This window comes from Rhipicephalus microplus, chromosome X (assembly GCF_043290135.1).
Source record: "Rhipicephalus microplus isolate Deutch F79 chromosome X, USDA_Rmic, whole genome shotgun sequence".
Taxonomy (NCBI): Eukaryota; Metazoa; Arthropoda; class Arachnida; order Ixodida; family Ixodidae; genus Rhipicephalus; species Rhipicephalus microplus.
This window is the reverse complement of record NC_134710.1, coordinates 151,146,541-151,168,945: the sequence shown is the minus strand read 5'-3', so window position 1 is coordinate 151,168,945 and position 22,405 is coordinate 151,146,541.

Sequence of the window (22,405 nt, the reverse complement as noted above, 5' to 3'; positions counted from 1 at the left end):
AAGCCTCTAGGTATGGCACAAAGTATCTCAAGTTACGTCTTACTCGCTGCTGTATTTATTTGTTCTACCTAGAGGCGTACATCTGCTGCGTATCAGTCATTTGTTGTGCTATGTTTTTTCTGTATAACTCAACGAAGCCAGTACTGCTACCCCCTCTACTGTATTCGTCCCTTCAGGTGGGATATGCGTCTCTTCGCGTGATGCCGTCTCATGCGGGTGTATTTTTATGCGGCCATCTTGCATGACCTGGATGTCCGAGCAGCGGCCATTTTTTGGTCGACTCTTGCGGCTTTCCGCTTTGCCGACGAGGCTTCCTCCTTTTTTTTTTTTTTGTTCGACCGTCCACCTCACCAGTTACACGCCGCGTTGAGCGCCACCTACGCAATTCTTGCTCTCCTCTTATCCTTTTTTCTTATTTCCATCAACTTCCCGTGTTGTGGTCTTTCTGTGCGCAAGACGCTTTCCGCTTTTATTTTCAGCCAGCAGCAACAGCGGGCAGGCTGTCGGCTGACGTCTCGGGCGGCTTCATTTTCTTACTTGCTTTTGCCCTCTTCCAACCCCCTTTACACACGCACACTTCCCAGGAGCGGTGCGAGCGTTTCGCCGTCCGGTCCGAGATGCAGCCTTTCGGAAAGCAGAACGTTCTTTGTGTTTTCCCCGCTCGAACAAGGCAGAGTTGGCCCTGGCTTAGGACGTGGGGGAGGACGCGATGGCACGTCAGGCCTTACGACTCTCGCACACTCATGCTCGCTGGCCTATACAGTGAATGCCTTTGCGTGACGAAGAGAAGGCCACCGGCCGAGAGCAGGCTGTCAGGTTGTGCGAAGAAAGCTTATTACACCGTGCTGTAGTTGGGTGGTAGGAAACCGAAATAAGAGACTGGCCGGTGACATCTGCGTCGTGTGCACTTTCGACAGCCGTCTTGGCCTCTAGCGAACGTAACGGAGAAAAACAAACAAACAGAAACGCTAAACCGCTAAGCTAAAGTCCACGCCATGTGCGACGGGACGTAATACACGCCGCGGGATGCGTACCTCGCTATCGTACCCTTTTAAGGGTTTGACGACGCCGAAAGCTAGCCCAGCCACGGGCACAACCAACTTCATCAAACTTTGGTCACACGCAGTCTTCGTAAGTTGCATATTACGACATTCTCTTGAACGCAAACTCAAATGGAGGTTTCTAACATGTGTCTGTATAGTGAGTTAACCCTCCCACAACCTCATCCCTCTAACCACATCTACACACAGAACTAACAGAACTAGTTACATAGCTGCTTTCGTGTTATCATTGCCGAAAAATGAACGACGTCATTTGATTACGATCTCTCTCTCTCTTTCTCTCAATATATATATATATATATATATATATATATATATATATATATATATATATATATATATATATATATATATATATATATATATATATAAACGTGAGAGCTAATAAAAGCAAGGATATGGTGGTGCAACTGTAATTTCCTGTTCACTTGAGTATGGTGTGGAAAGAAGGGGGATGCAAGCGCGGTTGAGTGGTCATAAAGGTTTCACAGAAAAGAAAAATAGCGCAAAAGTTCGGGGGAAGACGACAGCGTAACGAAATGCAGAGTGTAACTTTCCCAATTTTCCAGCAAGTACACTCGGTGAGCAAGTACAATCGCCTTGGACTGTTCCAACTGCCCGACGATGATAGCGCCGCACAGCCGATATGGAGAAAAACGTCTCGAAAAGGATGAACCAAGAGTCTCTGTATATATGCTACTTTTAGGAGCATATACAGTGACTCTAGATCAACCGACGACGCTCTTTCACGTGGATACTCCGGGCCCTGCCAACACTTATCACGCAGGCACATAACTTTCGCTATCCTTTTTCGCGATTGAGGGGTAGTATCCGAGACACGGGCGCCGGGCCGCAACGCATAAACAAGATTCACGGACAAAATATTTTCGGATTTATTTTAGTGAAATACATGCGTGGGGATTGGATGTGTGGACATCTGTAGTCAAGTTTGCGCCACTTCAATACGCTTGATTGCATGGTGTTAAAAACGAAAAGGGGGGAAAAAAGAAAGCACGAACTAGGCACGTGCAAGCAGAAAACTCAAGCGTGCGCGCGCACTACGTTTAAGTGTTTCAGCACAATTTTGCTGTTCTGACCCCCCTTCGGAAATCAGCCTACGACGTTACGAAGCCATCTTGGTCGAACCTTATACATTGTAGTACTGACGATAAACATATATACATATATACATTTTAGTAGTCTCCTGAGCGCTTCCTAATTTCAGCCAACCGCCCAATGCTCAACGGTTCTCCCCCCCCCCCCCCCCAAAAAAAAAAACACGTGCATCTTTCCTAACAAGACTAAAAACATAACAAATTTGCCGACCCCAGTGAATGATTTGTTTACCGAGCTTAATGCTCATGATAAATCAAATAAACCTCAACTTTTATTTACGGGGTTGAAGTTATTCAAGTGTAAAAATTTTTCCAATTACAGAGACATAACTGTATTCCTTCACATGATTCCAGCTAGAAACAATTTGTTTCCGCGAGTGACGAAGCGTCGCATACGGCATAAATAGTGTATTTCTACCCCTTTCCTCTCAGTAAACCGCCAATGAGGCCTTTCAAGACACCAAGTGTGCGAGCAGGGTCACACTATACATAAAATACTGTAGCTGCTGTTTATTTGGAACAAAGTGGCATGGCAGCAGCAAATGATATGTATCGTTTATTCATAGGAAACAAACACGACATCTGTGAACACAAGCGGATCAATGCGGCGAACGAAGCGGTAATTGATGCTCGCAAGTTGTGCCGAGGCTTCTTCATCTTTGCCACCATATCAATCGTTGTTTTACGAATTTATACTCATTTGCCATTGATTTTGCGTGTAATGGTAATCTATTTCAATGTGTAACTTGGTGCCATGTCATGAAAGTGGCCTGGCCTGGTTTCATTTGTCAAAACAAGTTGTACATGCATGCTTCTATGCCCTCATATACTCGCTCGCTATCGTCCTCCAGACCGCCGTATTGGTTTACTTCGCGTGCCGCCTATTTGCCGTAGACCGTGCCAATAGCTCCAAAGTCCCCGCAGTCCAGCAGGCGCAAAGGAATTCTTGCATTTTGTGCATTTAAATTGAAAGTATAGGGCTTCGTTGAAACAAATCGGACTGACCGTATTCTGTGGCCCGTGACATCATAACTTAGCCACTGACCCAAACAAAGTGCGAGGCCGTTCCGACAACGCAGCAGTGCCAACTAAATATATACCGACGGGTTGTATAAGCCATGCTGCCGTAATGTAGCATTCCGCGGGACAGAACATTGCATACAAAAATACTTAAGGATAATTCGGTGCTCATGTACCCGGAAGAGGTACAACAGGACGTGGAGTTTAGCCTTATTAAGAGGTCGCCGTTGCTTTTAATAACGCACCGCATGGATATAAATACGAAATTCACATTTCTTATGGCGATTTTTGTACAAAGTACACCTATCTAGGGCGTTCCTAAGCAGCAATCTTTGCCTATAAGTAGCAATGATTTTTTTTATAAGCGATTTTTTCTAATAGCATCAAGTGTGCAAGCAATGAAAGCCTTCCTTCACTTCCCTTTGGGTGGTTTTTGAACATGCCCGGAAACATCAGCGTGAAAACACAAGAATGAGCCAACAGAACAAGTGCTGACTAATCAGTGAATATTAGTGTGAAGAACGTATAATCCCAACCAAGGTGGACGCACGCGTGCGAAAAAACTAGCCCTAATTGCAATCGTTACTCTAAGGCATGCCCCCAAAAGAAGAAAGCGCAGCAGAGCGAAGTACAGTTCTCTAAATTATACTTTCAAAAAATTTCAAAACTTGAACCAAGCGTACATCCTTGGCAGCAAATGGAAGATGACCCTGTGATTAAAGTAATCCAACTTGATTGAGTGATATGTGGAGTTTTACGTCCCCAAATCACCATATGATTATGAGAAAAGCCGTAGTGGAGGGCTCCGGAAATTGCGACCACCAGGATTTCTTTAAAGTGCACCCGAACCTGAGCACTCTCTCCTACAGCATTTTTGCCTCCATCAAAAATGCAGCTGCCGCAGCTGTGGTTCAATCCCGCGACCTGGGGGTCAGCAGCTGAGTACCTTAGCCACTAGTCCACCACGGTGGGGCAAGCAACCCAAGTTCGACAACACGAATCTTTTATAGCGAATATAACGAACAGGAAACATAATGAACATAACTGTAGTTTCTGCCTGGGGAACGTGTCTCCAGCCTGCTACTCGTTACCTTGTTAAGGAAGAACGGGAGAAACCAATATGGAGATATGGTGATGCCAGGTGACTACGTTACAATACAATCAGTTACTGCGCTGTGCATACAGATTAACTCTTGAGCTTATAAAAGACCATAATAATAAGATAACAAAGGAAACAATCCATCGGTGTGGACACTGCAATTGTAATACGTCTGTGTGATTGTATAGCTGTTCTATTTTAATTCTAACGCCATTGATAATTAACAAGATAGTGTCAAAGAGCTCGCTTCGCAGAAATTCTGGCGTCAGTAGGGGCGACGTTGGCTGTGAGCAAAAATTAAAGACAGATGCAAATAAATAAAAAATAATAAGTGTTCGGAGTGAGAAACGAACCAAGACCTTCAGCGTGGAAAGCAGATGTCTACCATGCCATCATTTAGTGCTTGAAGTTTCTTCGAAAAAAAAAAAACACTATGAAAATGTCATTTAGGGGCAGGAGGCTCCTCAACGTAGGCAATATGCCGTAGCAGGAGCGTAGAATCGCACCGGGCGTTACCAAAATATGAACAGCGCCACAAGGGGATTGTTAAAACTGCCCACCCATTACCTTATGCGCACCCGCTGAGGTCACTTCGCCAATTTGCGAAAGCAAGAATTACGGCGTAGTGGGCACATCGCAACTGTAGTTGCAATAGACTTTCTAGGATAGTCTGAAACGGCGATGGTTACGCGCACAAACATTCCTTACCTTGCGGTATGGTTGATGGCGAGGTGCGATCACGCTACTACTTTCTACTCTTGAGGGCGAGGCTCAAGCATCCGCCAGTTTTTTTTCTTTTATATTTAAGCAAGAAAAAGCCCCATTTCGACGCCCATTTGCATCGAAAAACTTTTGTGCGTATAGTGTCGATCAACGCTCTGTATCACCATCAAAGATGGTCAGCGTACAATGTCACCACCGAAGACCGTGAACGGGGCTTTGTATGAAACTGCAAGAAAAAAAAATCGGAGTTTCGCCACAAAGGCGAAGGGTGGAGCAACAAATACGATAGCAAGGAATTATAATGTCACACCAGGAACGGCACGCAGTTCGAGACTTCTAGCATGCCACTGAAGCACAAAGAAGAACGCCGGAAAGAAACGCACACAAGACAAATGTGAACGAACAACTGTCACAGTTGTTACGCCTTAGACTTTGAGCAACGCACTCAAAGTGCCGATAATATAGAATCTGACGCTCGTAGGTATTTCTTTTTTTCCTTTTAAACTGCGGCGCATGGAGGGAAATCGCGGTTGGGCAAACGATTAAAGAGGCCCCTTTTTCAAGCGCTCTCAGACGCAGTGTTCAAACTGAAAGATAACGTCAAAGCTTTGCGCGGAAGAAAACATGCTCAATCTCCTGAGAAATCTGCTTATCACCAGCGGTAAATTGCGCATATAAATATTTCACTGTTACCACGGCGTGCATGGCGCGTCGATTAGTTGTCTAGCGCCGGGTGCTTCGCAATCTTTCCTTCTGATTTTTTCATTTTTTACGTATATAATATATATATATATATATATATATATATATATATATATATATATATATATATATATATATATATATATATATATATATATATATATATATATATATATATATATATATATATATATTTCTTGAAAGTCTTCCTGGATTCCGGTCGAGTTATAAGTCACCAGAAGAAGCGAACGAGCAAACGAAAAACGATGCTTCATTGCCAACGTTACGGCCGGGGACCGGCCTTCGTCAGGGCATACGGCATACGTGCATATTGCACTATATATATATATATATATATATATATATATATATATATATATATATATATATATATATATATATATATATATATATATATATATATATATTACACTATAATAAACTATATTAGGCTATATTACACTATATATATATATATATATATATATATATATATATATATATATATATATATATATATTCGTGACATGGCAGTGATGTCAACGGCAAAAATATTTTTTCTGTTGGTGACAAAATAAACTTTCCAAGCAAACTGAGCATGAGAAACGTTAAAGCTTAACTATTACTCACAAAAAGAATGCATCACCACTTCTTTAGGTTTCTATTGCTTGTCGCTTTCTCTAGTGCAGTGTTTTAGGTTATAAAAATAAAAATATTAACAAGGAGAAATGAGAACCCTGCTCAAAATAATGCTTTGTTTTTTTAAGTAATCATTCGTATGACCTATGCACCCATATGATGTCAAAATCAAAGACGTATACATACGCAAGTGTGTGTGTGTGTGTGTGTGTGTGTGTGTGTGTGTGTGTGTGTGTGTGTGTGTGTGTGTGAGAGAGAGAGAGAGAGAGAGAGATTCTCAAAGGTATCAACCCGGTGCCAAGCTGTCTGAAGTTGCAAAGTAGGCACTCTGAGAAAGAAGTGAATATCAAAAGGGCTTGACATACCTACAAATATTTTTCTCTGGCTTTTAGCAATATTACTGCAACATTTATAAGCCAGCTGGATTGCCTCACTCACCACCTTTTCTTCCGTGCACATGCGTTCTCTTCATAAAAGTAGAGCTATTCTCTATCTCGTTCTTATAAAGACGCCAACAAGGCTTCTGATAGAACGGCGTGCCTGTGTTTAGTTTTTGCTTTACCGCTTCTTCGCAACACTTTGGTAGCTTTACTTGAATAAAAATGTCTTGGAAGAAGTGGTCTCGTTGTCTGCAACCCACCCTAGTTTTTTCGTTCGTCCCGATCAAAACAAATTGCATGACAGTGAAAAATGCTGCGCTTTGTACTACGAATTTCGCGAATGTTTCCCAGCGCACTAGAAAATAAGGGCCACACAAGCTTTTGTTTTGTTTTGTCACCTAGAAGATCAGTTGATGGCCGGGTTATTTTCATGACCACTTTTTTCTCTTCTTCTATCGGTTAGTTTGTAGCGTAAACTAGACAGAATAGACCCACGCACGCAGTGCAAACGCCAGAACTTTTTTTTCAACATGAGCAAGCCTAAATGCATCACCCATTCATGTGGAGCATTGGCAATTTTCATGGCTGTCATGTCTTTTCGCATACAGTGGGCAATGCGATGTGATGAGTGCGCGAATCGATGTTCAGCGTCTCATTCATTCAATACACACAAAAATCTCACCATTCGGTGCAGCGATAGACGTGCCATCCACGAATTACATATGTCGATATCATGGCGCACACGTCAAAACAAAAAGTCATAGCTTTGCCGCAAAGGCGAAGCAATGACGGCGATAGAAACAAATTGGAAGGACGCGCAAATAATGGAAATCAGATGAAAACGTTCCCCGTGTTTCTCACGTACAAATGACGCACGAAACGTACTCACAGATACAGATGCACGCGAATAAGCATCTTCGTTGTAACTTCGCTGTGTCTGAAAAACACGAGCTATTCACAATTGGAGACTGCAATGATTGCAGTGACCTTTGTGTGTCCAGTAGCTACAACAGAATCGTCCAGGTAAAGCCCGAGGTCAGAAAAAACGTCTGATTCTGTCCTCCTCCCCACCGCGAGATAAGGGCACGCAAAAGAGCGTCGCTCCCCTCCTCTAAGCGGGGCGAAGTACACATGGGAGATTGGAGCGCGTGCCGCCGCGCGATGTGGCGACGCGCGCTCATTGCACCATCTTGCTGGTAATGCTGAAAACACGTTGATTCCCCCCGAGATGCCCATCAGCAGCGGTAAGTGGTAGATAAAAAATAGCATGCTGTTTGAATGGTGAAGGACGTGCTCCTCGGTGGCTCAGTGGTTAACGCCTCATACAATTGTGAGGACCCAAGTTCGACTCCACGCGCCAGAGTCTTTTTGTAGGTTTTTTTTTTCATGCATTTTCATAAATATAGAGATACGTACATTTGTACGGTGAGCGACGGTGACGCCGGTAGCAAAATCCAGCCGATTGTGTCCATATAATTGCTCTCGCAATAAAAAGCTCCAGCTTTGCCGCAAATGCGAATCAATGAATCCTATAGCAACAAATTGGAAGGTCACGCGCAAAATGGCAAGCAGATAGAAACCTGCCCCACGTTTCTCGCGCACAAATGACGCACGAAATGTAACCACAGGTACAGATGAACGCGAATAGCTTATGACATGCGGTACGGAATCTATCTGCAACACGTGTATAGCCTCTGGATACCTAGCTGTGTCTCAAGAAGCTTTTTTGGTGGCTATGTATACTCGTGCGCATGTCGTCAAGTGCAGTTTGTGTCTGTGGCACGGATGATTGCACAAAAGCACTTTCACCGACAAGGTGAAGTGATGAATGCGATATCGACATATTGCAATGTTATATGGAGTGAGGCTGGCAGTGAACTCAGATCTCACGTAACTCTACAAAACGCTGGTGTAAGAAAACACGGCCACTCCAGGTACACTCTTGGCATTGTTTTTTTTTGTTGTTGTTGAGAGCACAGCCCGTAGAACTTCCCGCCTGCTGTGGGGGCGCATGGCGCGCGCTCATCGTTGACGCGATAGTGCTGCAACTATAAGCCTTCACCCCCCCCCCCCCCCCCTGCGCACTCACGAGATAAGCGCGCGTGCAGACGATCACGGCCAACAAGGCGATGGTCACTCCACAGAAAAAAGTGGCTAGCGCATCCTTCCTCGTATACCAGATGGCCAACTAAATATTAGCTAAGAAGTGTACTTACTTCTAACAGGTAAACAGAGCTCAAGAAAGAACCACAAAAGTCCGTTCAAGCGTACTCATACCGATAGATTGAAATACAATTTTATTCCTAACTAAATTGAAATGTGGAATGACTTGCCAGTGTGTGTTGTTGAACATAATGATTTGTCAAAATTTGAAGAGACCTTGAATGGCTATATTTGTGTATGTGCTAATGATGTTCTTTTTACTTTATTATTTTCGTGGTACACACCTCTGTAAGGACTCTCGCAAGGGGAGAGTTGATATATATATATATATATATATATATATATATATATATATATATATATATATATATATATATATATATATATATATATATATATATATATATATGTGTAAGGAAAAGAAGTGTATACCTAAGGGCTCGTTTTTTCCGTGTTTTAACACAATAATAATAAGATCTAACAGACAGTAATGCCAAGGAATGTACAAGGGAAGTTATTAGAACCAATGGAATGTAAAATAAGAAGAAAGAAAAGTGCATGAAAAAATAACCAGCTGTGAGCAGGAATCGAACCTTCGACCTTCGAATAACGCGTTCGATGCTCTCTCTCTCTCTCTCTCTCTCTCTGTATATATATATATATATATATATATATATATATATATATATATATATATATATATATATATATATATATATATATATATATATATGCGCATACGTGAGGGGCAGCGGCTGCGACGACCGCAAAAAACCCGCCGAAACTGCGGATATAATTTATATCGCAATAAAAGATTAGAAAAGAGCTATAAGAAAGGGGAAAGAAGAGAACCGCGGCGAAATACGTCTGGTCAGAAAACGAAGTATTGTTCCAAAATATTCTTCTAGTTACACAGATGATACCTCAAATGAAATACCTGTGAGAGACGGGCTCAGAAGGTAGGTGCAAAGTCTTATATAAACTAAAAGCAGATGTTTCTAATAAAGGAGCAAAACGAGAGGAAGAGGAAGTGGTAGAAAATAAAGAATTTTCGTTGCAGCGAGAATCCTCCAGGCAAGCTTTTTTTTTCTCTCTGTTTATCCCCACCAATTCAATCGCGCTTTTCTAGCTCATCCCCCCTTCGATGGAAACAGTGCAAGAGCACAAAATAAAGTAGAGGCAGCTAGGGAAAGTGGGAGAGGGAAAAAAGGAGGACACGTTGAATAAGGAGAATAACCTGGCGGGCTGCCAGACAAAAGCGGGCTCTACTCAAAGCGGCTGATTGAGACGACAAACTCTGTTGGCTGGACACAATCACTGGCGAGGAATTGAAATGCGCCCTCCCTTGGTCCTCGCGTCCAGTGTGTCGAAGGCAAGTCTTTGATAGGTTTCGTCTTGCGCTTACGACTGCCGCGGAGAATCGCTGAGTCGTGCCTCGGGTGGCGTTGCGAGGAGGAGACGCTGCGATTCCCTGTTTGTTCGCCGGCCAACATCCTTCTCGCCCTCTCTTCCCATTTCCCTATTTTATGGTCGTTTATTTTATGTTTCTAACTTTTTTTATTTTATGCTCTGGCTGCAGCCACAGAGATGTAATAACAGGAAAGGAAACTCGACCGAACTGTCTGGCACCAGCTGCGGATGCGATAATGAGAAACTATACAGCATTAGGATAGCTAAAAGCTTTTTTATAAGCGTTTTCGCGTGCTTCTAGGAATCTATGCACGTATTTTTAGCACCAATAGTGGAGTGCTTGAATGAGCTAAATAAAATGGTTCGTAAAAGCGCAAAATAATTCATATTAGCTTAGATATCGGTGGCTGCGCAAAATATTATGCACTCACAGCCTGAGGTGGCACTTTCTGTACGTGCTGTGCTAAATAAGCAAAGCGTGTCGATGTGTGTTCAGAATCCATCTACTTGGATGATCGTAGCCGTCAACACTTGCTCATTTTTTGTCTGCTCAACCATGCGTCAGAAAACTTGAATTGCGATGGAAAAATATATGAATGCGCGCACTAGGAATTGTGCTCTGCAAAAGAACTGTAGGTTTCAATGGGATACATCAATTTGTATTACTCGCTTATTTTGTGAGACGGCTTCTGCTATGCATATGTTTGAGTGTGCTTGTCTGAGTGGATGTCATAATTTTGCGGCTGCATGAATTGTCCTTTCTATCACGCGTGGTGCTTCTCTACCGACGAAGCAGCACGCTGTGGTTTCCGGGGAAGACTACCGCTCTCATGCTTAATCGATATAATCGATATATCACAAGCTCTTGTTGTCACGGTCGAGTCATGCCAAGGTCGCAAGCATGAATGCCTCGATTGCGGTGAATCCACATAGTTTTCAGTGTGGCAGATTTTAGCCAATAATCCGGAATAATTATAGCCACTCGGTTTTCTTTGAGGTGAGCCAAAATCTTAATGCTGCTTTCCGTCAGCATCGAAATGCCGTCTTCGCGGCGAGATGGGGCTATGCGGCCGCACTATAACCCAGTTATTGTGGACAGGCGATCAGCGGCACGTATACAAATGCACGCAGCCGCACTTCGCTGTGGGCGGTTTGAGCCGATTTTCGGTTAATAAAGCCCGTAAACAGTATACATTGCCTGCTATATTCTTATGTGCGGGCTGAGGATTTGTTCTTTTTTCCTCATGATAAATAATGTAGCCTCATGGCAATATTGTTACGGGAGGGTACACAGAGAAACGAGGTTACAGCTAAGATATATTTACACGACGCCAAGCCTAAGCCGAGATGGCAATCCAGAGCGTGCCCCACATCCCAGAATCACGTCGTCTTTCTCGCTGTCTGTCTTGATTCTTCAGCCTGATGTAGTCTCGTAACATAACTCCCGGGTGCAAAAGCACCGTCTCGGTGCTTTCTATGATGTTACGGAGTGGTAGAGCTTAAGTCGGGACACATGAACAATGTCTGTAGACATTGGAGATGACGACTTCAGCGGGGCTATCTCGTAGGTAACGTCGGTCACCTGGCGAAAGACGCGGTAGGGTCCTGAGTACCGGGAAAGCAGCTTCTCATAGAGACCAACATGCCGAGTCGATGTCCACAACAACACAAGGGAACCCGGGGAAAAGAAGACGTCACGATGATGTGTGTCGTAACGTTACTTCTGTTGCTCTTGCGATGCTAAGAGGCGCTTCCGAGCGACTTCTCGTGCTTTGTGAGCTCTGGTGATAGTGTCACGGGCGTATTCAGTCGGCGAATCGACAGCTGTCGGAAAGATGGTGCCGAAAGGTAGAGTTGGGTTGCGGCCAAATAAGAGGTAGAATGGTGAAAACCGAGCGGTATCGTGGCGTGAGGAATTGTATGCAAATGTGACAAATGGCAATGCAACGTCCCAGTCTAGGTGGTCAGAGGAGACGTACATGGAGAGTATGTAAGTTAAAGCCTGGTTGAATCGTTCGGTAAGCCCATTAGTTTGTGGATGGTAGGCCATCGTAAATTTATGTTTGGTTTCGCAAGAGCGAAGCAGGTCATCAATAACTCGGGAGAGGAAATAGCGTAAATAGCGTCCACGATCTGTGAAGAGTTGGCATGGAGCACCATGATGGAGGATGACATCGTACAGAAGAAAATCGGCAACATCTGTGGCACAGCTGGTTGGCAAAGCCCACGTGATGGCGTACAGGGTTGTATGATCCGTAGCGACAGCTATCCATTTGTTTCCGGAGGTAGACTGATGGAACGGGCCTAGGAGATGAAGACCAACTCGAAAGAAGGGGTCAATAGGATTATCAAGTGGCTGGAGGAGTCTGGCAGGACTCATGGGATTTTTTTTCGACGTTGGCACTGCTCGCATGCGATGACGTAGCGGTGCACGGCGCGATAAAGCCTGGGCCAGTAAAATCGACGCTGCCCGTGGTCGTAAGTCCGAGAGAGACCAAGGTGACCGGCGGTAGGGGCGTCATGGAGTTGGGCGATAACACTCGAACGTAGGTGGGAAGGCACCACAAGGAGCAGTTCGCGCCCATTTGTGTTGACATTGTAGCGGTACAAGGTGCCCTCTTTAAGTACAAACAGTCGAGTAGACGGATGGGGCGTTGGAGAGTTCAGCTTCTCAATAATGTCACGCAAGACGGGATCTCGGCGCTGTTCATTACGGATGTTGTTCAAAGCAGAGAGAGAGAGAGAGAGCACACATGGCGGCGCTTCGTCTAAAGTCTCAGGAGGGTCCACTGAATGGCGGGACAAGCAGTCAGCGTCATGGTGCAAATGGCCAGATTTGTAAGACACTGAGTAGTCATATTCTTGGAGCCGTAGTGCCCAGCGACCAAGACGCCCAGTGGGATCCTTTAACGACGAGAGCCAGCAGAGGGCGTGGTGATCAGTTGTGACAATGGAACGACGACGATGTGCCAACCGCCCAAACTAGAGCAAGACATTCCCGTTCAGTGATAGAGTAGTTCCGCTCGGCCGCAGAGAGCAGACGGCTGGCATATGCGATAACGCGGGCGCCGCCGCTTTGATGCTGGACCAAAACAGCACCGATTCCATGGCTGCTGGCATCAGTGCGTACTTCTGTTGGGACAGACATGTGGGCCAGAGTAGGTGGTGTTGTGAGCAACGCGATGAGATCGGAGAACGCCGAAGCCTGCGCAGCGCGCCAACAGAATGAAACATCCTTCTTCAGCAAGTCCATAAGAGGTCGGGCTACGTCCGCAAATTTGTTTACAAAACGTCGGAAGTAAGAACATAGACCTAAAAAGCTTCGGACTTACTTAGTGCTGGTCGGCACGGGGAAGTTTTGCACAGCTCGAACTTTATCAGGATCAGGGCGTACGCCAGAGGAGTCCACAAGATGGCCTGGCATGGAGCATCTTCTCTACTTCCTTTTGAATGATCTGACGCTCCACAGGAGAAACGCGGTACGGACGTCGATGTACCGAAGATGCATCGCCAGTGTTAATGCGGTGATTCACAATGCTGGTTTCACCTAGCGGACGGTCACAGAAGTCGAATACGTTAAAGTACGATTCCAGGACGTGACGGCGCGCGTCAGTTTGATGCGACAAACGGTACACCGCGATCATTTTTTCCACATTAGAAGATGGACTCTCTGTCGAAGAACAGGCTTGCGTGCAGTTGGGGCGACGCACATCATTGGGGTACAAAGCTGAGATGACGCAATCCTGAGAGGGTGTCAGCGTGGCGAGGGCTATTCCACACGGAAGCACTTGCGGACACAGAGCAAAGTTCAGCAAAGGGATGCAAGCACGGTTTTCACGTAACGTAATAATAGTGTGCGGAAAAGTAACACTGCGTGTCAGAAGGATGGATGTAATGGGCGTGAGCACGTAGTCTCCATCAGGTACAGGTGGCGACGCTGTTACGGCAATGCAGGTAACTGTTTGCGGTGGCAAACGGACATGTTCAGAAGAGCAGAGACGAACTTGGGGCGGACTGGGCGTATCAGGCGTACAGGGTAGGTCAAGTTGCACCGTACTAGCTGAACAGTCAATGAGGGCCGAATGGGCGGACAAAAAGTCTAGACCGAAGATAACATCATTGGTGCAGTTGGTGAGAACAGTGAATAGGACGGAGGTTTGATGTCCGGCTATAGTAAAGCGTGCTGTGCAGACACTAACGACTGCAGTTGCACTGCCATCAGCAACACGAACACATCGTGAAGGGGCTGGAGTCAAGACTTTCTTTAAGTGGTCACGAATGTGCGAGCTCATAACAGAAATTTGGGCGCCAGTGTTGACTAAAGCTTTAACAGGTAAACCATCCACTTTTAACTCAATCAAGTTCTGGTGTGTCGGGAGGGTTAACAGAGGAATTGTAAGGCAAGTCGTAGCAGCAGCGTCACCTCCAGGAGCTGCACCAGTTAGTTTCCCGAAGGAAACCGTCGGGCGAAGGACGGGGATGGGGAACGGGGTGGCGGAGGAGACCGCGAGAATCTACGTCGTGGTGAAGGCGAGCGGCAGTACTGGGCATTGGTCGCGGCGGTTGTCGTAATGAGCTGAGTCATCACGGCGGGTTGGTTCTTGGCCAGAAGGGCGGGCTGATGTGTCGAAGTTCGTGAGGTTAGGGTTTGTGCGTGAGGGCGAGATCCACGTGCTTCGGCAATGACGCGAAATGTGTCCCTCTTGTTCGCAACGGCAGCAAATTGGCCTGTCGTCAGGCGTCCTCCATGCGTTTGGATCTCGGTTACGTGGAGCAGGGCGCCTGTAGTGCTGACGTGTGTTCAAAGTAGGCGGATGGACATCGGGTCGGTGCACAGAACAAATTATCTGAAGGCCCGCGTTTGCCAATTCTTGGCGCACAACGCTCTGTATGAGGGATATGGTAGGCTGAGGATAGTTCGCCGTCAGGGCCCTCAAGGGTGCTGGTGACATCGCTTCGATTTCGCGTCGAACAACCCTCGTAATGTCAGCAGAGGGTGATTGGGCTGGGTCTCAAACTAGAGGTCCTCACAAGTGGATGTTGCTGCGGTGTTAGGGAGACGGGTGAAGTGGTGGGCAATGCGACGGCTTTTAGCCTCTTGGAAGTGTCGGCACTCCTTAATGACGTCTTGAACTGTCGAACAGCCTTTAAATACAAGAAGGCTAACGGCATCATCAGCGATGCCCTTGAGTACGTGTGCAACCTTGTCGGCTTTGGTCATGGTGTTATCAGCTTAACGGCAGAGGGTCAAGACATCTTGAATATAGGCCAGGTAAGACTCCGTGGATGTCTGGACACGGTTACCAAGCTCTTTCTTAGCGGCCTGCCTGCACCCGGCAGATTGGCCGAACAACTCGCGCAACTTCGTCTTACAGGCGTCCCAGCTGGTAAGCTCTTCCGCGTTGTTGCTGAACTACGCCTTGGCCGTACCTTTCAAGTAAAAGATAAGGTTTGCCAGCATCATGGTTGGGTCCCATGTGTGGTTTTCACTCACGAGCTCGTAGAGCTGAAGCCACTCATCGACGTCTTCACCGCCAGTGCCCGAAAAGTTGCCAGGATCGCGGGGTGGAGTGGTCACAATGACCACATGTGGGGTGGGCGCCATTGATGCGCGAGGCGTGGCTGTTGGCGCAGCATCCCTGTCTGTAGACATGTTAGAAGCGGCAACTTGGCTCCGTCGTGCTTTGCTACCCGGTACATCCACCAAAATGTTACGGGAGGGTACACAGAGAAACGAGGTTACAGCTAAGATATATTTACACGACGCCAAGCCTAAGCCGAGATGGCAAGCCAGAGCGTGCCCCACATCCCAGAATCACGTCGTCTTTCTCGCTGTCTGTCTTGATTCTTCAGCGTGATGTAGTCTCGTAACAATATGTACGACCTTCGGTGCCACTATAATGCGCGAAGCCGGGCTAACTTCCTATTATGTGCGAGAGAAGGGTAATTTGCCAATCAATGGGCCACTGGCTTTCGGCCACAATCGAGTTTAGCATGGTGCTCGGTGTTTTTTCAGGCTTTATTTGTACGTGTTTGACTTGTTTTCGGCTTATACAACATATAAATAGCGTTGTGCTACCGAGACAAGTGTTTACAACATGATCTATAGGGGCTACAAAAAATCAAGGGACGTCTTTACTTCTGCGCAAGTATTGATTAAGAACATTGTACACTCTGCTTTTATGTATGCATAAATGCGTGCGCCGCAACAGAAATACATGTCTTCACGTCCTCTTTACCGCTAATCTGCCTTTGAAGACGTTCGTTCGTGCTTTGCGGTATCCCAAAGATTTCAAGGTCACCAAAACTTTATGAGATGGTGGCGCTTCAGTTCTGCATTCACACCTCACAATTTAGTAATTATTTTGTTTAGGACAACGGCAAATGTACTATGTGATGTGCTTAAATGACAAAGTGGCACCCACAATAAATGATATTAGGGGATGATAAGGTCATACTACACACCTAGCCCCATACCGACGCACTCACTTATTGGAGTGCACACAAATCTCGGAAGGCGAAACGCTTGAGTATATTGTGCAGACATGCGTACAAGAATGCGACAATGTGCTAACACAACAGCTGCAGTATCTTCTGAGGACGTGCATGACTTAGGCCCAAAAGTTAACAAGCTGTGATTACCAGATGATGCTAGGAGTGATCCACACGTCGACGTTTCTTCCACTCGCCGCTAGGTGTCGACTCTGTTCAGTCTCACAGCCAATAGCTTAAATTCGAACCCGCGCCGTCATATATTTAGCATCGCAGAGCCATAGCTAGCCACAGCCGCTAAACCAACGTGAAGAGTGATCTAAAAAAAGCCACAGCTATGCCGCAAAGGCGAAGTAAGGAACGCGATAGCGAAAAATAGGAAGGCCACGCGAAGAATGGCAAGCAGATCGAAACGTGCCCCACGTTTCTCGCGCACAAATTACACACGAAACGTACTCACAGGTACTGATGAGCGCGAATAAGCGTCTCAGTTGTTACTTCGCTGTGTTTTAAAGGCGCACCCTTTTCGCAAAAGGAGACTATGGAACGAATGCAGTGACCTTTGTGCTCCCAGCGAACAGCGCCCAGAGTTAGTTCGCGTGAAATTACCTTCACGCGAAGCTAAATCACTGGGTATTTGTCGGTGTGCCATTGTTCAATGAATCTCTTCCAGTGTTCGTTGACTTGACAGGCACATATAGTGTGTAAGCCACATTGCCGGTGTAACAACAGTCGTTAAGGAGAAAAAAAAAAGGTCTTTCAATTTATCCAATGCTGGGCACAATCGCAATGGCAATCTTTAGTTAAGACATTCTTACCTGAGTATACTATTCGCATAATATATATTGCTGAATATATTCTTGAATATATTCACACCGTGCGCGGCACCACTGGGAAATGACGGGCCGGGTCCACAGGGAAGTGTTGAGGAGCCGCCCTACTTGCAAGATGCGTTACGATGGCGGAAATATGCGGATTGTCGCTACAGCGCGTCGAAGATAATCGCATTAACGTCAACATTCCTGCTGAGCTGGGTCCTACTGGTGTTTTCTTTTTGAAACCCATTATTTCTTGGAGGGCTTAATACCACTACTTGAGTGCACCCCTTCCGAACGCAGGTGTTTATGGGCAATATTCAGTGCAGTTGCGTTCGGGAATCTTCTTTTCGTGTTCATGTCACTCACTATCAGAAGCTTTGCAGATTTTCCTCCAGGTTTAAGCCGGCTATACCCCGGTGACGTAGACAGATGCAATTATTTTACGTTATTTTCTCGAAGCCTCAACACACCTTTTGTTGCTTCCGGGAAAATTTTCCCACTCGCGGTAAATTAGCCCTCAAACGAGTCGGATTCATCCAAGGGTTTCTGAGGCATACGGCGTACGACGTTGCGCGAATTAGCTGCAGACGCCTTCGGCGCTTTTCGCAAGCTGACTTAAAACCGATGGATCGGGGTGCAAAGCTGTGTAGAAGTACGCATAGAATGAGACTAATCGAGAAAATAAACGATTGAGAAAGACTAGCAAAAGGACATTTAACTGCAGTGATTCAAAAGAGGAGTGTCGTTTAATTGTGCAAGTAGTAAACAGCAATGGTATATAGTGGTTTCTAAATAACAAACTTCAGGAGTTTTACACATGCTAAAACCATAATAATTATAGGCCATGCCGTAGTGTTGATCAGAGAATTTGTTGTCACTCTCTTGAATTGTTTAACGTGCGCCGAATTACCAAAAGAACAACAAAAAACACGCCTTTGTTCACACTTCTATAGGCTGCGTAGCATCAAGTTGAAGCCGCGACCTCATGGTTAAAGCAGCACAACCCCGTCGCCATCTGAGGAGCAAATGCTGGTCAAAGCTGGTTGATTGTTTATCAGACGTGTTCTGCTCTTGTGCAGACATCGCACATTGATCTTCCAACAAAGATAGCTATGGAGGGGGGAATCGCAGTGTTGTGCTCGTGACATGACGGTTTTCCGACACCGTGGCTGGTGATAGAAGCACTAATTTGCAGTGTGTGAACGGGATTCGCTCGGAGGATTTCAAGCTGGACGGTTGTGCCCTCGCGATCTCCGACTTCAGCGTAGCTCCCGCCGACTGGTTCGCCCTCCGCGGTCTCCTGATGCCGCGCAGCTCTCGCATTGTGGCACCCCGCCCTTGGACTGCTTCGACCGGATCTCCACTTTCCTATCTCCTTCTTTTTTCCTCTCGCTGGCTGGCGGCTTCTTATCCATCTATTTTCCTTCTATTCTTTTTATTCCTTCTCTCTATATCTTTTATTCCCCATATCCCATTCCTCTGCTGACCTGTTGAGGTGTCCTCGTAAGGAGAGACAGTTACGGGTCAGCACCTTTCTTTTCTTTTCTTCTGATATAACCACAATCTCTCAGTGTGTGAACGCGGAAGCCAAGCCCCCTACATGGCACGTTGCCCGAGGATGTCCCCTCGCTGAGAAGAGGCATTCTAACAGAGCGAAAAAAAGGCCTTTGAAGCGTGGTTGCTCGTCTTATACCTTCCAAATTGAAACCATACATGCATTGGATGTGGAAGCGTCTTCACGAAGATGCTATGCACTGAGGGTATATCGATAGGCATGCGATGGAAGTTTTCACGAGCCCCACCGTGGTGGTCTAGTGGTTAGGTACTCGGCTGCTGACCCGCAAGTCGCGGGATCGAATGCCAGCGACGGCGGCTGCATTTACGATGGAGGCAAAAATGCTGTAGGCCCATGTGCTCAGATTTGGGTGCACGTTAAAGAAACCCAGGTGGTCGAAATTTCCGGAGCCCTCCCCAACGGCGTTTCTCATAATCATATAGTGATTTTCGGACGTTGAACCACACAAATCAATCAATAGAACATGCCATCACGAACATGCCATCAGGTTATAGGCTACTAGACGTTACAATGCGAGGATTCTGTGTAATGTTTAAAAATAGTGAGCTTGTCGAGAGAAATGATTGTCCAGATGTAAATGACTTGAAATAAACAGCGCTACTTCAAAGGTGTACTCACAACAATTTTCACAGCCGCGTCGACTCTACCGTACAAGTCTCCTGAATGTAAAAATGGCTCTGAGAAAGCAGAAAGTTCAATGAATGAAATTACTTTATTTTTGCCTTATATAGATTCTCGCATGGCTCACGTATTTACGTCGACAACATGCGACTTCAAGCTACAGTATTAATCTTGGTGTCTTCACGCACCAGTATGGCCCCCTGTAATGACGTGTGATACCAAAACATGACCGATTGTTCCTCATCAAGAACGGCCACTTGTGCGTCACCCAAAGCGGAAACGTTAGGATATGTCGAATGAGCACGTGACGAGAAGCTCATGCCATGTCATGACGTCAGAACAAAGCGAAAAAAAAACTAGCTTTTCAAATCATTGTAATTGATTTTTCACATTGTACTCACGCATACCAGTGCATTTTCTTGGCTCTTGAGGGCTTGGTCTTTCATTTGATTAAAAAAAGCGACAGTTGAAAGTTTTAATGAATACCTCTTCAAAGGCAGACTGAAAAGAAGACAACGGCTGCGGTGGCTGCATTTTCGATAGAGGCGAAAATGCTGAAGGCCCGTGTGCTCATGTTTGGGTGCACGTTAATGAAACCCAGGTCATCGAAATTTCTGGAGCCCTACATTACGGCGTCTCTCATAATAATATGGTGGTTTAGGGACGTTAAACCCCACACATCAATCTATCAATCATCAAAGGAGACAAACACTAGCGTTGACTCTTTTTTTTTTTCATGATGTGCTCGTTCGAATGCACCAAACTGTTCTATATTGAAATGTAAGCTGTCATGTTGAGGAGGTCATCGATAAATGTTTGCATATCCCTAACTCTAATTGTATTTCAATCTTACATTCCATGAGACATACGAAGATTTTAGGAGTTGTAAGAAAAGATATTGCTAGGCATATTCCTTCAAAATTAAATCTCATAGTGGGCCGGATTTTGGTAGTATGCATCATCGCTCTTGCTATAAAATTGCACTGTTTAATTTCTTTTTTTTTTTAAGAAAGCGCTCTTTTCTGCATTAAAGATCGAAAGTAACTAAAACGCCCGTGTATTTCATAGCATGCTTCCGAAATGAACATCTAAAAAATTATTGAAAAATCAAATATTGAAATAACAAATTATTGAAAGGTCACAGGTTTGCCGCAAGTGTGAAGCAGTGAACGCGATAGCAACAAATTGGAAGGTCATGCGCAGAATGGCAAGTAGATCAAAACATGCCCCACGTTTCTCTCGCACAAATAACGCACGAAACGTACTCACAGGTACATATGAACGCGAATAAGCGTCTCAGATGCTTGTCACCAGCGGTAAGTAGTAGATATAAATAGCTTGCTGTTTGAGCGTTGGAGGATGTGCTTCTTCGTGGCTCAGGGGTTAACGCTTCGCAATCACGTTTCATAGGTTCCACGTTCGATTTCACGTGCTGGGGTCTTTTTCTGGATTTTTTTTGTTTCTTCTGTTTTCATGTGTGTAGATACGTTTACATATACGGTGAGTGACGTCAACGATGACGCCAGCGGCAAAATCCAGCTGACAGTGTGGGCATAATTGCTATCGCATTAAAGGCATCTCACCCTGAATATTCGTTTACAGTGTATGTGCTTTGCAAGCCCCCCGAATACGGTTCATCCATTGCAATATATACAACATAATGGAATAAATGAAGTGTTAATTAGAAAATACCGGACAATTAAAAGCGCATTGGCATGGTTGCATAATTTTGTGTACGTCCGCCATACCTGGCAGTCCACTTTGGAAAACACCTTCTTTGCTCTTTTTTATTCAAACGTTGTTGAAGAAACACCGAGCATAGTGTTCGTCAGGCTTCAAAATTGTCAGCTGACTAGGTAGTACGTTCGGACATAGGCTCACGTCGCACTCCAACATTTCCATAATCTATGGGCACCTCTATTATAACAAGCATAGCGCCCCCAATCATAGTTACCATGTTCCCCGTTCAAGGTCTACGCAAGGCTGGTGCAGTCCCGAGAAAACCTCGTGCGCTCTAAGGCTAAAAGGAGCGAGTCATTATACGCGAGCCATGATGTCGCTAACGTCATGACGCGTGACGTGTGAGCCGGAATACAGTTTTTAGAGGTGTTGATGTGGTATGTTGCTGCAGTCTAAAATACTTGCGTCCAGTTAACACTGCAACTGTTTCGTTTTCTCATTCCGTGTGGACGAAGGCGTAGTGATACCATAATTTTATTTAATTCCTAGTGTTTTATAGGCCAAAGTGCAGCGCCTGTACTAATGATGATCACATTAAGTAAATAATGTTAATCAGCGGTTCTACACACCGGCACCATTGGTAAGCAGCCACTGCGGGCACCTCGCCCAAGTTTTTTAATCGTTATGAAGCTTAGCTACTGACCCAAAGGTCCCAGGACCGAATCGAGGCCGCGGCGGCCGCATTTAAATGGAAGAAAAATTCTAGAGGCTCATGTGCTTACACTTAGGTGCCTTGAAAGAACACCAAATGGTTCAACTTTCCGAAGCCCTCCACCAAGGGTTCTCTAAAGTCACGTCGTGCTTTTGGTACGTGAAGCTCCAATAATTATGAAGCTTTAAGACAAT